This window comes from Oryx dammah, unplaced genomic scaffold (assembly GCF_014754425.2).
Source record: "Oryx dammah isolate SB20612 unplaced genomic scaffold, SCBI_Odam_1.1 HiC_scaffold_7, whole genome shotgun sequence".
Taxonomy (NCBI): domain Eukaryota; kingdom Metazoa; phylum Chordata; class Mammalia; order Artiodactyla; family Bovidae; genus Oryx; species Oryx dammah.
The window spans coordinates 11,316,444-11,334,881 of NW_024070191.1; positions in this window are offsets into that span (position 1 = coordinate 11,316,444).

An 18,438-nucleotide genomic window follows, 5' to 3' on the forward strand; every position below is an offset into this window, starting at 1 on the left:
ATTCAGCCACATTCTAGCTCTTAACAAGTAATTAATAAAATCTGCTTCCCTGTCACATTTATGGGCAGTTTCACTGAAGGTGGATGGAAACAGGGTGAAAGGAGGAATAAAGAATTTAGGTGCTTGTTACCTGTTTATGGTAGTAAAAGTCAACATGGGTCCTGAGCACTTTCTGGATTGTTGTGTGAGACTCGAAATTTGTATCAACATACCATTTTGCCAAATTGTATTTTCTATTTTTTTGTGTGTTCCCCTCTCATCTGAACAACAACAACAATAAAAAAGTCCTCAATGAGTAGTTGCAAAACTACTATATATATTTGATAGTTCACCATGCCTCATCAAAAGTTCTATTTATTTGCTTTAACTAATGTTCCAAGGAGAATGTACAGACTCTCTAACATATTGCTTGAAGGTTAAAGAGTGTGTTCATTTCATAACCCTAAATTAATGTTCTGTGTTCTGTATTCACTCTAACAGAGCTGTATCTATCTCCTGAACATCTATGAAAGGAAACTCCCCTAGGAAAAATAATTCATAAATATCTGACCAGTCTCAACTGGATCTTTGATGTTATAACTTCACAGGGAGCTGCTTTTGGTTATGGAGGTTTCAGAAAATTTGTACTCCAGGTTCTTAGATCATTCATTTCAGGTTTATTGGTTTACCACTTTCGGGTCTTCATGTAACTGAAACATTCCACTTTGAGTATTGTCAACTGAAAGAAAAAAAAAAGCACGACCTGAGAGTTAAGAATTATTTATTTAGTTAGTTAGTTTTTTTAGTTGTTTTTTTTTTTTTCCCTTGCCTTCACTGAGGACGGTAACCCAGGCAGGCAGCCTTTCAGACAGTTGTGAGGCACTGTTCCAAAGAAATAAAGGAGGGTCCAGGATTTGTAGGAATTTTTTGCTGGGTGAAAAAAGTGTAACCTCAAAAATCACTGCTAACCACATACATACACACACACAACAGACATCTTAAGTTAATGAGTTTAGTGCTTTTCTATGTATGGGAAGATGCAAGTGTCCGGGTTTCTTGAAATCATTCATTTGAAGTGCACCTTAACTCTTGAGGGCCAGTATCTTCTTTTCTCCAGTCTGAACTCACCTGGGATGCTGCAATGGCTGATAGCTTTATGGCTTCTCAGGGGGCTCAGCAGGTACAGAATCTGCCTGCAAGTGCAGAAGACCCAAGAGATATGGGTTCGATACCTGGCTCAGGAAGATAGATCCCCTGGAAGAGGAAATGGCAACCCACTCCAGTATCCTTGACTGGGAAATCCCATGGATAGAGGGATTACTATCCATGGGGTTGCAAAATGTCAAATACTACTGAGCACAAGCGCCGCTCTAACTTATGGTTGTAACATCCTATTTTTACTGAAATGGCAGGTGACATTCATTGTCCATAGTATCAAACCTGGGAGGCAAGCTTACCTGCTAAGCAGAGATGAGAAAAAAAATAGAGTCTTCCTCATGAAGACAACATTTTCCAGTTCATCCTGTTCTGGAGCCCGGAGTCAGGGGCCACTGGTAGAACATAGCCCAGGTAGCTCTGCCCGGGCCGTGAATTTGGCATCAACTAGAGTGTTGGAGGGTACTGCTGATGCTAAGTCACTTCAGTCGTGTCTGACTCTGTGCGACCCCATAGACGGCAGCCCACCAGGCTCCCCCGTCCCTGGGGCTCTCCAGGCAAGAACACTGGAGTGGGTTGCCATTTCCTTCTCTAATGCATGAAAGTGAAAAGTGAAAGTGAAGTCGTTCAGTCGTGTCCGACCCTCAGTGACCCCATGGACTGCAGCCTTCCAGGTAGTGACAGAGAATCAAGACCGTGCTCTCTGTACCATACCTGAAAGGTCTTCTTGGTCTGAGGACTCTGGAAATAAATGAATTATCATGGAACAACCAACTGGATTGGGATAAATTAATACAAATTGGATAAAGATTTACTATACCATAAAGTGACGTAGTAAATAATCCGCCTGCTAATGCAGGAGACATGAGTTTTGACCCTGAAGTGGAAAGATCCCCTAGAATAGGGCACAGCAACCCACTGCAGTATTCTTGCCTGGAAAATCCCATGGATAGAGGAGCCTGGTGGGCTACAGTCCCTGGGGTTGCAAGAGAGTCAGACGCGACTGAGGAAATAAACAGCAACAATAAAATGATGTCTCAGCTAGTGCTCATCAAGGAGGCCTTGGTGTCTTTCTCCCCCAGGAGCACCTTCAGTCTTGTGTTTACATCTATACATCTTGGTTTTCCCCTCTTTTAATTGTGTCTTTCCTAGTTCCCTGATACTTCACATCTACTCAGAGTCTGATCAGATTTTTAAGGGTGAAAAGATGCTGTGAAGTTGTTTGTTGCCGTCCTGTCCATTCTCTGCACAGTGATCACTGTAACGCCCCATTCCTTCTCCAAAAGCTGCCGGGTTGAACACTCCTGAGACTGCACTGGGTCCCTTCCCACACTGTATTCTTATTTCATTGTTCATGCTATCATTTATTTGATTTTTAACAGACTTTTAAAAACTTCTAATTACAATGCAGATTTTCTGTAGGATGAATGATAACACCAATTAGCTTGAAAGATCTGCCAGAATCTGTGAAAGCACTTTATAAACATGATCTGAAATCACTTTCAAACAATCCTTTTGTCTGCAGAGGCTGTTGTTCCTCACTTTATACATGAGGAAAAAAGATGAGATTCAGCAAGCTTTGGTGTTTTTCCCATAGGCACACAATTAGAAAGTTCTAGAGGTGGAACTTGAACCTAAGTCTACCTAGATATTTATTATGGGAGTTAGATCTTTATCAAAAGTGAAAAGGCACTCATAATTCTATTATCTAGAAGAGAACTTTGTGATATTCTTTCTTGTTAGTTTGCTTATGATAGCACATGCATAAATTTGGGTATGCACATACAAATTCATACATGACCACAAATATATTTACGTGAGTTTTAAATTACGTATCTATTTAATGGGATACTTTTATGTATATTTTTAACTATTCTGAAGCTTTTTTTGTGTTATTTTTATACTTTATGAAAACAAAATAGTTTTGTGAAAATAGTATCCACTACTCAAAATAACCTTATTTTAACCACTCCTTTACTGATGTTTATGTGGATTTTTTTATTTTATATTTTCCTAATCTTTCATTGTGAAAGAGGTGGTGGTGTGCAGGGTTTACAGTCCACCTTTTAAGGACACACCTCAGCCTAACTCTAGGGGGCCTCCTCTGCTGTATACATTCTCTCATCAACCACTTTCATTGTTCTGGCCAAAATGGCCAGTCTTCCAGCCTGTTGCTTTCATGGACCAGCTCCCAAGAGAGTATATTCCACCTTTTCTAAATCTCATCAATCTTCATAAATGTGTGCAGAGAAAAAAGAGTGATGTTAGACTATTTCCCTAGAAATCAAACCCCAACCCCCTTACCCTCCCCTGAACCCCTCCCCCACCACCCTCTCCTGTCTCCTATTTCCACATCCTCACTGAGGCCAGGACTTGTCCTCTGTGGGAGCCCAGCGTTAATCAGGTCACTAACTAATGTGTACAATGCACTTGAGCAGTCCAGTCGTCAACTATGTGGCCCCTGAAATTACTTGTTTCCTTGTTTCCAGCTGCTTCCTGAAATACCACATCTTAGGAGCAGATGCTACCTGCTTACTTTTATGTAAATTCGGATTCTGACATTAAATCCAAAAAGTATTCTTAGGTCTTTAAAGATATGTCATGTCCAAACAGGATACCTGTAAACACTTTGCTGTCTATACGCTGTAGTCTTAGTCCAAAGAGTGGATTTTGTCACTTCTTAAAATTACCTTTAAAAAATACAACAGACCTTTGTTTTACTAGCTAAGACTTAAAGGAGGAAAAACAAATTCTTCAGATCTGTACCTAGCTCCTTGTTTCTCATTTTTTTGGCATTTAGGTGACTTACAGAACTTCAGAAGTTTGAACATGCCCACACTCTTGTAAACAGCCTGACTGCAGTTTTTCAACAGAATTGTGTAATGTTTTCTGTCTCCCAGAGCACCTGAGGAAACTTGTGGCTTCAAAGAACCTTTCTAAATTCTCTGCATATCACACATAACTGCCTTTTTCCTTATTTAGAATATTTGCATCAATATTATGAGCAGTGATGAAAAGATAATATTTGTACTCCAATATACAGAAGATTTTTATTTCTTCTCTCTCTCTCTCTGTTTCACACACACACACATGAGAGAGTGAGAGAGATAAATATATGAGGTTCAGTTCAGTCACTCAGTCGTGTCCGACTCTTTGTGACCCCATGAACCACAGCATGCCAGGCCTCCCTGTCCAGCACCAACTCCCAGAGTCTACCCAAACCTGTGTCCATTGAGTTGGTGATGCCATCCAATGATCTCATCCTCTGCCGTCCCCTTCTCCTCCTGCCCTCAATCTTTCCCAGCATCAGGGTCTTTTCAAATGAGTCAACTCTTTGCATCAGGTGGCCAAAGTATTGGCTTCAACATCTGTCCTTCCAATGAACACCCAGGACTGATCTCCTTTAGGATGGACTGGTTGGATCTCCTTGCAGTCCAAGGGACTCTCAAGAGTCTTCTCCAACACCACAGTTCAAAAGCATCAATTCTTTGGCGCTCAGCTTTCTTTATAGTCCAACTCTCACATCCGTACACGACCACTGGAAAAACCATAGCCTTGACTAGACGGACCTTTGTTGGCAAAGTAATGTCTCTGCTTTTGAATATGCTGTCTGCTGCTGCTGCTAAGTCACTTTAGTCGTGTCCAACTCTGTGTGACCCCATAGTCAGCAGCCCACCAGGCTCCCCCGTCTCTGGGATTCTCCAGGCAAGAACACTGGAGTGGGTTGCCATTTCCTTCTCCAATGCATGAAAGTGAAAAGTGAAAAGTGAAAGTGAAGTCGCTTAGTCGTGTTTGACTCTTAGCGACCCCATGGACTGCAGCCCACCAGGCTCCTCCATCCATGGGATTTTCCAGGCAAGAGTACTGGAGTGGGGTGCCATCGCCTTCTCTGGAATATGCTGTCTAGGTTGGTCATAACTTTCCTTCCAAGGAGCAAGCATCTTTTAATTTCATGGCTGTAATCACCATCTGCAGTGATTTTGGAGCCCAGAAAAATAAAGTCAGCCATTGTTTCCAATGTTTCCCCATCTATTTGCCATGAAGTGATGGGACCAGATGCCATGATCTTAGTTTTCTGACTGTTGAGCTTTAAGCCAACTTTTTCACTCTCCTCTTTCACTTTCATCAAGAGGCTCTTTAGTTCTTCTTCACTTTCTGCCATATGTAAGGTGATATATGTTAATTAACTAGATGGGAGAAATTTTGTTCACAATGTACATATATATCAAGTCACCACAATATATACTTTAAATATCTTGCTTGTTAATTTTAGCAAAATAAAGCTTAAAAATATTCTTTTATTTATTTTCTGTTCAAATACATTTAAATAATGACAGTATCCTTACTAGTAGGCTCACCTTCATCTAGTTGATAACTATTAATCTATTGTTAACCTTTGATCCTTATCAACCTCTTGCCTGATAAAAATAGAAACACCATGTACAGCTCTTTTGAATGAAATGCCATTTGTTAATATAATAATAATCCTAGTTATGATTTGCTGATTACCACGTACTGCTCAGAACTTTACATACTCATTTAGGCACCTTAACAGCTTTGCGGAAATGATGTTGTGACTTGATTTTACAAATCAGAAAAAAGAGACAGCGAGGTTGAATAAATTGTACAGTATCACCTGGCTAGGCTTCCCTGGTGGCTCAGAGGTTAAAGTGTCTGCCTCCAATGCAGGAGACCTGGGTTCAATCTCTGGGTCAGGAAGATCCCCCGGAGAAGGAAATGGCAACCCACTTCAGTATTCCTGCCTGGAGAATCCCATGGACAGAGGAGCCTGGTAGGCTACAGTCCATAGGGTTGCAAAGAGTCACCCAGGACTGAGCGACTTCACTTTCACTTTCATCACCTGGTTAGTAAGAGACAAAAGTATGATTTGCACCCTGAACTCTAAGAGTTTTTGCTCTTTCCACAGCTTTCCTCAGCCTGTCTTAAATCATTACCTGATGGCTTAAATGCAGTATTAACCTAATGCATTTATCAACAACTCATAGCGGATTTCAGTGAAAATTAGTCAATCTGAAGTTCAAGTGCTATTGCACAGTTCAGATTGATTCATTGCACATATTACTAAGTGAGCATCTACTAAGAACCAGCACATTTGCTGGTTACTAAAAATATCATAGGGAGAACAAAAAGGCATGGCCTCTAGCCTCATGATGGTAGCTATCTGGTGTATAGGCAACACTGCTCTTCCTACATCATTTCTTTCACCTGGGGCTTTATGACCTGAGATCATGTAAAGAAGGGGAATGTACTAATCAAAATCTGCTGTGGCTGTGTCACCCCCACCAATTCCCATAGTCTTTGCTTCAGCTACATGCTCCCATCAACCTTCTCTTCTCTCCCAATTGTTCTCATTCATGAGTTTAAAAAAAAAAAAAATGAGCTAACTGTAAATATCCTTAAAAATACTCACACCAAGCTCTGACCCATTTCTCTTCGCTACTCCATCCAGCTCATACTTACTTTTCCTAAAGTGAGGCCCAGGTCTCAGTATTGTAAGAATACACCCAACTGATTCCCATGGGCAGCGGCGGTCAGGGTACTTTAGTTAACTACGATACCACTTACAGCTTCCCATCATGAATCCATAAAGATTCTGTGGCTGCAACAGAAATCTAGCTCAGGGTCAAAGTTCTGTCCATTGCAGTGACCCATTTCTAGTACCCAGATTTTTCTCTGAGTTCCTGAGCTACTGTTAACATTTCCTTTTCTGAGTTTGGTGAATTGAGTTATACTCTCAGGCTCTACCTAGACTGCTGGCCAGTTCAGAGACTGGATGCCTTCTGGGTATTTGCATAGTCTAGGGAGGGGGTGTCTCCTGAAAAACAGATAGGAGAATTAAGGGTATAAGGAAGTAGCAGAAACCTGTGAGAATGACAATAGCTGGTGGCTTCTTGCCTGGCACTAACCACCCAGTATGATACATGCACAATCAGTTGTGTGTGAACATTATCATGAGTATTCAATACTTAGGAAAACTTACTGAGGATAAATTTACAAGACAACCAAATGGCAAATAAACTTATGATCAGGGAGACCATTTAAATGATGATAAATGACAATGAAAAATAAGACCATTATGTCAGAGTTGTTAAATAAATATTTAACAAGTGTTAGAATTTTAAAGAAGAGAGAGAGTTCTATAGAGTAGTGCTGTGCTTAGTAGCTCAGTCATGTCCAACTCTTTTGCAACTCTATGGACTATAGCCTGCCAGGCTTTTCTGTCCATGGAATTCTCCAGGCAAGAATACTGGAGTGGGTAGCCATGCCCTCCTCCAGGAGATCTTCCTAACCACAGGATCAAACCCAGGTCTCTTGCTTTGTAGGCAGATTCTTTATTGACTGAGCCACCAGGGCAGCTCTATAGGCTAGTAATGTCTTGCTTAATGAAAGGGGGAGATGAGATATGTCTTGAAGGATAACTAGGACTGTTAAGGTGATTAGAGCAAGAAAAATAATTCTAGTAGAGAACTTTCTGTGAGCAAAAAAGTGGAATGGATAAACCCAGATCATGCAACGCTAAACAGAGGCATTATGTGCCACTGTTGGTAAAGAACCTGCCTGCCAATGCAGGAGATTTAAGAGACTTGACTTCAATCCCTGGGTCAGGAAGATCCCCTGGAGGAGGGCACGGCAGTCCATTGCAGTATTCTCGTCTGGAGAATTCATGGACAGAGGAGCCTGGCAGCCTACAGTCCACAGAGTCACAAAGGGTCAGATGTGACAAAAGCAACTTAGCATGCATAAACTGGGAAACACAGGGAAGATATAGAAAGGACAAAGATAAAGGCCATTTTGTTCATATGATCTTCTCAAGAGGTTGGGTTTATATTGAAGAGAAGAGTGTTTGAAGCCCTTAGGGCAAGGAAGTAATGAGCAAGCATTGCTTTAAGAAATATAGTCTTCCTTTGCTATCATTTAAATTAATTGGGGATAGATGAGAACTCAGAGAGATGAACTTTTTTTTTTTTTTAATAAAATGGATAAAAATAAATGTGAAGGACACTGCATACTAGTTTGGCTAAGGGAAACCAAGAAGAAAAAGGAGGCCATAAAATACTGGATGTCTCAGAAAAATGATGCTGTCATTAACAGAGCTAAATCCAAAGGAGGAGACATTTGGCAAGATCAGATGCAAGAATATGTATTTTAAAAGTCTTACTTACGGCCTCAGGATCTAGGAAGGGCAAATCCATGATGAAATACCTGTTATCACATGAAACTAAACCATTTTAGACAGTGACATATGAAACTGACATGAAAAAACCTGAAGGAAATTTTCACAAAATTGTGTAGGGTGCAGAAAGCAGCAGATGAATGATATTATGGTCACATAGGATAATACGTTCAGGTGAAAGATAAAAACTATAATTTTAGCATGATGAGTTCTCTTATAAAGCTGTCACTTCTGCTATATAAATTTGTAGTTTCAATATTCAAGGGGTTAATTGTACCAAGTCATTGTCACCACCCAAGCAAAGGATGTAGGAATTATTGCAAACTGCTTCCTTAAGCCTTCCTTAAGCCAACATGACATTGAGTACCGTAGCCAAACAAATATTAAATATTATTAGGGAAAGTTTAAAGAGCTACATAATATAACATATACATATAAAGTTGCGATAGCTGTAGAAGGTTTAAGTTACTTCTGGAAAAACATGCAAGTGATATGATAAGATCTTTAAAAAAAAAAAGAATAATTCTTTTGTTGGAATAAAAATGAATAAGTCAAAGCCCCAATCAGAGAGGAAATTACTGTTTTGTGAACAGAGAAAAAGTTTGGACAATTAAATTACTGTAAGCCATGATACAAAATATATCAGAGGGATGAAAGGATTGTTTTGATAGCACAGCACAGAGGATGAAGCAATTGATTTTTCCCCAGGTACTTAGGAGAAGTTAACCAGAAGAATGAATATTAGAGTTGAAAATGAAAACTGGAATCATTTGGGTAAAAATGTATGTCAAGGGTTCCAAGTGCAGAGAATAGCATCTGCAAGGCTGTAATATCATGAAACAGCTCAGCAGTTTTACTGAACAGTGAATTCAGGATTATTCGGACAAGGAGTGGGGGGAAGGAGAAGAATAATTGCAGGAGGCAAGATGAGAAGGTAAAGTGAGAATAGGGAAGCTTATGTTGCTGTAAAAAATACCCCCAAACCTCACAAATTTAAAACTGTGAAGATTTCTTTATTTTCTTCACAACATGGTGATTCCAGTCAGCTTGGAGCTCGGCTCCTCATCTTCCTCTTTCTCCACCATCTGAATGCTAAACACCGTGACAGAGAAAAAAAAAGAAACCTGTCAAATCATGTATAGGAAACTTACCCAAAGTAAAACACCTCTCTTACATTGGGTTAGCCACAGCAAGAACATGGACACACCTAACTTCCAAAGAGCAGGGAAGTGAAACTTGACCATGTCCCTTAAGGAAAACCTGAAAATATTGGTAAACTATAATTGATTCCTGACCTAGACATGCCCATGAGTAGCCAGGAGTCTCCAGCAGAGGCATGGCTCAGCAGTGGCCTGCTGCAGAGTTATCTTCATTACCTCCACCACAGTTTGGCCTCAGGTTAAGCAACAAGGAGGAAACACAACCCCACCCTTCAAGAGAAGATTGGATTAAAGATTTACTGAACATGTCCCCCGCCCCCATCAGAACAAGACCCAATTTGCCCCTCAGTTAGTCCTGAGTCCCTCCCATCCGGAAGCTTCCAAAAGCCTCTTATACCTATCCATCAGAGGGCAGATAGAATGAAAACCACAGTCACAGAAAACTAACCAAGCTGATCACATGGACCACTGCCTTGTCTAATTCAATGAAACTATGAGCCATGCCCTGTGGGGCCACCCAAGATGGACGGGTCATGATGGAGAGTTCTGACAGAATGTGGTCCACTGGAGAAGGGAATGGCAAACCTCTTGAGTTTTCTTGCCTTGACAACCCCACGAACAGTATGAAAAAGCAAAAAGGAATGACACTGAAAGACGAGCTCCCCAGGTCAATAGGTGCCCGACATGCTACTAGAGAAGAGTGAAGAAATTACTCCAGAAAGAATGAAGAGACAGAGCCAAAGCAAAACAACACCCCGTTGTGGATGTGACAGGTGATGGAAGTAAAGTCCAATGCTTCAAGAGCAATATTGCATAGGGACCTGGTCCCTGTGAATGTCAGGTCAATGAATCAAAACAATTTGGAAGTAGTCAAACAGGAGATGGCAAGAGTAAACACTGACATCCTAGGAATCAGCGAACTAAAATGGACTGGAATGCGTGAATTTACCTCAGATGACCATTACATCTACTACTGTGGGGAAAAAAATCCCTTATAAGAAATGGAATAGCCCTTAGAGTCAACAAAAAGTCCAAATGCAGTATTTGGATGCAATCTCAAAAATGAAAGAATGATCTCTGTTTCTAGGGCAAACCATTCAATATTACAGTAATCAAAGTCAGTAAACTAACCAGTAATACTGAAGAAGCTGAAGTTGAACAGTTCTATGAAGACCTACAAGACCTTCTAGGACCAACACCCAAAAAAGATGTCCTCTTCATCATAGGGGACTCGAATGCAGAAGTAGGAAGTCAAGAGATACCTGGAGTAACACACAAATTTGGCCTTGGAGTACAAAATGAAGCAGGTCAAAGGTTAACAGAGTTTTGGAAGAGAATGCACTGGTCATAGCAAACGTCCTTTTCCAACAACACCGGAGAAGACTCTACACATGTACATCACCAGATGGTCAATACTAAAATCAGATTGATTGTATTTTTTTGCAGCAAAAGAAGGAAAAGCTCTATAAAGTCAGCAAAAACAAGACCAGGAGCTGACTGTGGCTCAGATCATGAACTCCTTATTGCCAAATTCAGAGTTAAATTGAAGAAAGTGGGGAAAACCACTAGACCATTCAGATATGACCTAAATCAAATCCCTTATGATTATACAGTGGAAGTAACAAATAGATTCAAGGGATTAGATCTGATAGAGTGCTCGAAGAACTATGCACAGAGGTTCCTGACATTGTACTGGAGGCAGTAATTGAGACCATCCCCAAGAAAAAAGAAATGCAAAAAGGAAAAATGGCTGTCTGAGGAGGCCTTACAAATAGCTGTGAAAAGAAGAGAAGCTAAAGGCAAAGGCGAAAAGGAAAGAATCCATTTGAATGCAGAGTTCCAAAGAATAGCAAGGAGAGATAAGAAAGCCTTCCTCAGTGATCAATGCAAAGAAATGGAGGAAAACAATAGAATCGGAAAGACTAGAGATCTCTTCAGAAAAATTTGAGATACCAAGGGAACATGTCATGCAAAGATGGGCTCAATAAAGGACAGAAATGGTAAGGACCTAAGAGAAGCAGAAGATATTAAGAAGAGGTGGCAAGAATACACAGAAGCACTATAAAAAAATATTTTCATGACCCAGATAACCATGGTAGTGTGGTCACTCACCTAGAGCCAGTTATCCTGGAATGAGAAGTCCAGTGGGCCTTAGGAAGCATCACTAGGATCAAAGCTAGTGGAGGTGATAGAATTCCTGTTGAGCTATTTCAAATCCTAAAAGATGATGCTGTGAAAGTGCCTCACTCAATATGCCAGAAAATCTGGAAAACTGAGCAGTGGCCACAGGACTGGAAAAGGTCAGTGTTCATTCCAATCCCAAAGAAAGGCAATGCCAAAGAATGTTCAAGATACAGCACAATTGCACTCATCTCACACACTAGAAAAGTAATGCTCAAAATTCTCCAAGACAGGCTTCAATAGTATATAAACTGTGAACTTCCTGATGTTCAAGCTGGATTTAGAAAAGGCAGAGGAAGCAGAGATCAAATTGCCAACATCTGCTGAATCATTGAAAAAGCAAGAGAGTTTCAGAAAAATACCTACTTTAGTGACTATGCCAATGCCTTTGACTGTGTGGATCACAACAAACTGGAAAATTCTTAAAGAGATGGGAATACCAGACTACCTGACCTGCCTCCTGAGAAATCTCTATGCAGGTCAAGAAGCTACAGTTAGAACTGAACATAGAACAACACACTGGTTCCAAATGGGGAAAAGAGCACATCAAGGCTGTATATTGTCACCCTGCTTATTTAACTTATATGCAGAGTACATCATGAGAAACACTGGACTGGAAGAAGCACAAGCTGGAATCAAGATTGCCAGGAGAAATATCAATAACCTCAGATCTGCAGATGACACCACCCTTATGGCAGAAAGTGAAGAGGAGCTAAAAAGCCTCTTGATGAAAGTGAAAGAGGAGAGTGAAAAAGTTGGTTTAAAGCTCAATGTTCAAAAAATGAAGATCATGGCTTCTGGTCTCATCACTTCATGGGAAATAGATGGGGAAACAATGGAAACAGTAACAGACTTTATTTGGGGGGGCTCCAAAATCACTGCAGACTGCACCCATGAAATTAAAAGACCTTTGGTCCTTGGAAGAAAAGCTATGACCAAACTAGACAGTATATTAAAAAGCAGAGACATTACTTTTTTTTTTTTTACTTTATTTTACTGTACAATACTGTATTGGTTTTGCCATACATCAACATGAATCTGCCACGGGTGTCCCTCCCCATACCATCCCTCTGGGTCATCCCAGTGCACCAGCCCCAAGCATCCTGTATCCTGCATCGAACCTAGACTGGCGATTCATTTCTTATATGATATTATACATGTTTCAATGTCATTCTCCCAAATCATCCCACCCTCTCCCTCTCCCACAGAGTCCAAAAGACTGTTCTATACGTCTGTGTATCTTTTGCTGTCTTGCATAGAGTTATCATTACCATCTTTCTAAATTCCATATATATGTGTTAGTATACTGTATTGGTGTTTTCCTTTCTGGCTTACTTCACTCTGTATAATCGGCTCCAGTTTCATCCACCTTATTAGAACTGATTTAAATGTATTCTTTTTAATGGCTGAGTAATAGTCCATTGTGTCTATGTACCACAGCTTTCTTATCCATTACTTTTTGAACAAAGGTCTGCCTAGTCAAAGCTATGGTTTTTCCAGTAGTCATGTATGATCTGAGAGTTGGACTATAAAGAAAATAGAGGGCTGAAGAATTGATGCTTTTGAACTGTGGTGTTGGAGAGGACTCTCGAGAGTTCCTTGGACTGCAAGGAGATCAAACCAGTCCATCCTGAATATTCATTGGAAGGACTGATGCTGAACCTGAAACTCCAATCCTTTGGCCACCTGATGTGAAGAACTGACTCATTTGAAAAGACCGTGATGTGGGAAAGATAGCAGGCAGGAGGAGAAGGGGATGACAGAGGTTGAGATGGTTGGATGGAATCACTGACACAATGGACATGAGTTTGAGTAGGCTCTGGGAGTTGGTGATGGACAGGGAGGCATGGCGTGCTGCAGTCCATGGGGTCTCAAAGAGTCGGACAGGACTGAGCAACTGAACTGAACTGATACTGATTCCTGCATAAACTTCATTGAAGATACTAGCCTAATCTTATAGGTAACCAGTGGAGGTTATCTATGGATAATAGCAGTGGACTTCTTAGATAATAAACCATTCAGCCAGTAGAATAGAGATCAACTCAAATCAGCGATTCTCAAATTCAGCATTCATCAGAATCATGAGGAGAGCTTGTTAAAAACACAGACTGCTGGTCCTCACACCCTGAGTTTCACAATCAGTAGGCCTGGGGGTGGGTCTTGGGCCTTGTCTTTCTATCACCTGTGATGTTGATGCCTCATTTTTGGGGATCACAGTCTGAGAACCATTGAACCGGCAGAGTCAGATATTGGAGTTACTGTGAAAATATGATGGGAAGATGGCAGATAAAATGAAAGCAAGAGAAAAGTAACAAGAGAAGCAATAGTAGACCCAAGAGACATTTTTTTTGTGGTTGCATTATGAGAATTTCATAATATTGGATGTTAGGGGTGAGAGAAGCTTTGAAAGTAACAACAGAATATCTTCTTTGGATAAGTAACTGCCCCATCAACCACGATGAAGTCTACAGAGCATGGAGCAGGGTTAGGAACGGATGGAGAAAGTTTTAAGGGAAGAGAAGGAATTTACTTTATGATATTGTATCTCTCAAGTCCCTGAAAGCATGCAAATTTGATATGTCCAGTCAATCAACCACTAAAATTCAGCTCTGGATCTTAGAAGAGTGCTAATACCTGAAGATAGTAATTGAGAATTGGCAGAGTAATGATGGAATGGAAGCCGATGGATAGAGTGATCATCCAGGAAGTGTATTTTGCATGGAAAAGGCAAAGAACCAAGAGCAGAATCCTGAAATGCCCTAATAATTAGATACATGAAAAGGATGTTGAGAAGCCAGAATAGGACAATAAAAATGATTACAGAGCGGAAGAACTAGCAAAGATATGTGTCAGGAAATAAAAAAGAAGACATTTAAAAACCAGGGAGTAATCAATGGTGTCAAATACTTTAAAGAGATCAACATGACCAGGGCTTAACCCAGGCCTGTAATGACTAAGTGCACCCATAACTTTATTTAGGGCTTCCCTTATAATTCAGTTGGTAAAGAATCCACCCTTAATCCACCTGGTTTGATTCCTGGGTCGGGAAGATCCACTGGAGAAGTATTCTTGGGCTTCCCTTGTGGCTCAGCTGGTAGAGAATCTGCCTGCAATGTGGGAGACTTGGGTTCAATCCCTGGGTTGGGAAGATTCCCTGGAGGAGGGAAAGGCTACCTACTCCAGTATTCTTGCCTGGAGAATTCCATGAACTGTATAGTCCATGGGGTCGCAAAGAGTCAGACCCAGCTGAATGACTTTCACTTCACTTCATCACTTTATTTAGCCAGGCCCTAAAACACCTGTTGGATACATTGTTGGCACATGTCTTTTATCCTCATCCTTAAATTAATCATGGGAATCTTCTTAGCCACCAGGTTCATTTCTTAAAGCTGAAGTCACCCTTGAGGATTAGTCATCTTGCAATCATAGGCACCAGTGAAGTTGGCAAAGGGAGGGATAGTGAAAAATGGGATGAGTCTAAACCTTTTCTTGACAGTACTTCAAAGATGACTAGAATCTGGAACTGAAAGCATGCTGCCCTGAGATCCATAGTTGCTTGTGTACAAAGGGGTCATTGCACAGGCCACTCTGGCTCAAGTTTTAGAAATTCTTCCCAGTCACTTGATAAAACATCTATATCCCTATTTCTATTCTCAGGCCTAATATGAGACCTAAATTCTAAGTTGAATCTATGACTTTTTTTTCAAATATATATATGAATCTGTGTGTGTGTATGTATGTGTGTGTGTGTATGTATGTGTGTGTGTGTATGTATGTAATGTGTGTGTGTGTGTGTGTATATATATATATATATATATATGACTCTACATTCCCAGATGTGTTTATCTCCACTGGGACTACCACCTAGCCCAACCAGTCAATATGATTTTTCAAGTCAGACTTCAGAGAATTCCTAAGGTCATCTCAGGTCATCTATAAACTACATCTGACCTACACCTTTCTTTTTCCCAGATGATCCTATCTAAACCTAACTCCTGTCTGCTCCTTGCTCCAGCAAGTGATGCCCCTGTCTTCCCCAGGCAGTGGAAGCTACCAAGTATGGATGCTATGGGCACATAGTTTCATTAGTGAAAGAAGCCAAACAGATTTAAGCAGATCAAGCTAAGCCTTCATGACCATGAATGAGAGATGATGTATCTTGCTCTTTTTTTTGTTTGTTTTTGAAAGGATCCATTTGGGAAACTTCTTTCACTTCATTATTATTGAAAGACAAAACTATTTTCTCTTGAACCATTATCAACAAATTGTGGTTTGAGTTATATGTATGTTTTCTTGATTAAAAAAAAAAAAGAAAAGGAAAAACAAATGATAAATAAATGAGAAGGTATAGACTGGTTGTCAGAAATCATCAGAGTCCTTTATCATTTTCAATCAAAACTATGTAAATGTAACAGAAACGCTCCCCAAATAGTCACGGATTACAAAAGAACAGATAAAGAGTACATGATGCTAGGTTTAAGAACCTTGATCCAGTTATTGTAAAGAACCTGAACTGTGTATACCTTTATTTTCTCATATCCACAATGAAGAGAAATTCATGTATGAGTAGCTCATGCCATTCTTCAGTTATATATTAATTTATAAATGTTCAGTAGTCATTTTATGGAAGTATAGATGAAAAAAAATTCTGAACTTGATCTCTATTTTATCCTTGTCTCTGATATTAGAGACTGAATATGAGCAACACCTGCTCCATAAATAACTCCCTGAATCATCTGAACAACAACAAGTTCAGCAAAATAGTTGACTGCTTTAGGATACAGATGGCATCCGTCATTTAAATAACTTAAGTTATTTAAATTGAGTAGCAAAAATATCTGACAAATCTTTTTCAGACAAATACAGCAAAGAAATCTGAAATAACATCTAAGACATCAGAAGTTGTTTTTAGGCCTTCAAGATTTTCTTTTATTTAGGGGTAAACTATTGTGTCTGTCTCTCTCTCTCTTTTTTATTTTTTCTTTCTCTCATGAATCCCATCTGCTTGTAAGTGTCATTGCTGGAGTTGCAAGGAAACACTTTTGATTAGCACTGAAAAGGTCTAATGTTTGAGACCCTGAATGCAAAACTTCTGATAAAAATAAACTTCAAGGTCTCCAAATACTCTGATCAGATCAACTGTATGATCCCAGAGTAGGTTGCTTAAATCTTCTTGGCTAAGCTTGAGAGTGCAAAGCTTAATACCCACAGGCTTGCAATCTTTTTGAATGTGATTATAATTCAGCACCAGCTTTGCATCCTGGATAAAGGTTTCCCTTGAACACAAAGTATGTTACATGCCTGTGTGCTAGTGATCAAAATACTCAGAGGATTATGGCACTTGCTGTTCTTAAACCTCCAAAATGGTGTTAAAATGCTCCATCCAATCAGCTAAGCTGTAAATTAAATTTTTGTAGATTGAAGACATAATTTTATTTCATATGCCAGAAACTCATTTCAACCCTAGCATTTCTGTTAGCACATTGCATCCAGCAGCATAACTCAAGAGGTTTAATGAAAGTTTAAAAACAATCTGTTGCAGATTTTGTGCCTAATTTATTTTTAATTGCAAATTGTACAACACATTATTGCCTGTGAAAATAGAAATTTAATTTTCTTCCTGTTTTTTTTTTCTTTCTTGTTTTTATAACTCTCATGCAACCTCAGATAGGAAACGAGTTTTAACATGCTGTTTTCTGGGTTTTATTTTTTTGTTTTTAGATCCTTGATGTGACATCTTTGGAAAATATAGCTCATGTCACTATCATTATCCTTCAAACACACTTTCATGGTTTCAGAATGCACTATTTGAAATTTCTCTAAGAAGTCTGCATTGACACAATGATTGCAAGTATTTAACATGCACTGTGGTTACAGTGTCTGTCTTTTCCACATGAAAATCTGATAGTTTATTCCTGCTAACAGTGTTCATCTTCATATTTAGATCATGAAGCTTTATTGGTGATGGGGTAAAAGAACACACAAAATAGCTTTCATTGTAAGGATAGCTGGATAGTTTGTGAAAATTAGATGTGCTATCATAGTTTCCAATAGGAGAAGAAATACCCTATTACTGTGCAGTTTGCTTCTTTCCTATGACCTTTAATTTTTGTAATCAGTCTTCTTAGGAATGCAGCGAATGAAAAATCAACACGAGCGCTCCTTCTGATCTTTTCTTTGGGAAAGTTTTGTCACACTCTGCTGCACCTGGCGGTTTGACTTAGGACAGAATCTGAAATGAAGCTTAATGTGAGTGCTATCAAGTGATTCTAGGAAAATGTCAAAATACAAGAGAAGAAAACAAAGGTCTTCTGTGCTGGATTTGCATTCCCTTCTGAAATCTTTGGCACTTTACATCAGAGAGGGAGTTGTGTTATTTATTTTCAATATCCTGCCTTTCTCTTCTTCCCTGTCCGTAGAGAGGGGCCATCAGCTTGCTCCCCGCCGCTCTTCCCTCCCCGTGCTGGGGCATTGTGTCTGCCCGGCCAGCTGCCTTCAGAGCTGGTGACAAGATGAGAGCTGTGTCTCGCTGGAGATGGGTAGGTGGGGTGTCCTGACTAGGTCTCCCTGCCTGCCACAAACTTCTTGTTGCTTCTATGAGGCTCGGCTTCCAGGGATGGCCAGATCAGTGTGATACCCAGTCTCACGTGTGCTCCTCTGAGCAGGGTCCCTGCAAGGAACACTTGCTGTGAGTGAGTACCTTGACCTTGACCTTGACCTTGTATAAAACATCAGAGTTCAAGTTCAGGTAGGACTTGCACCTGGGTT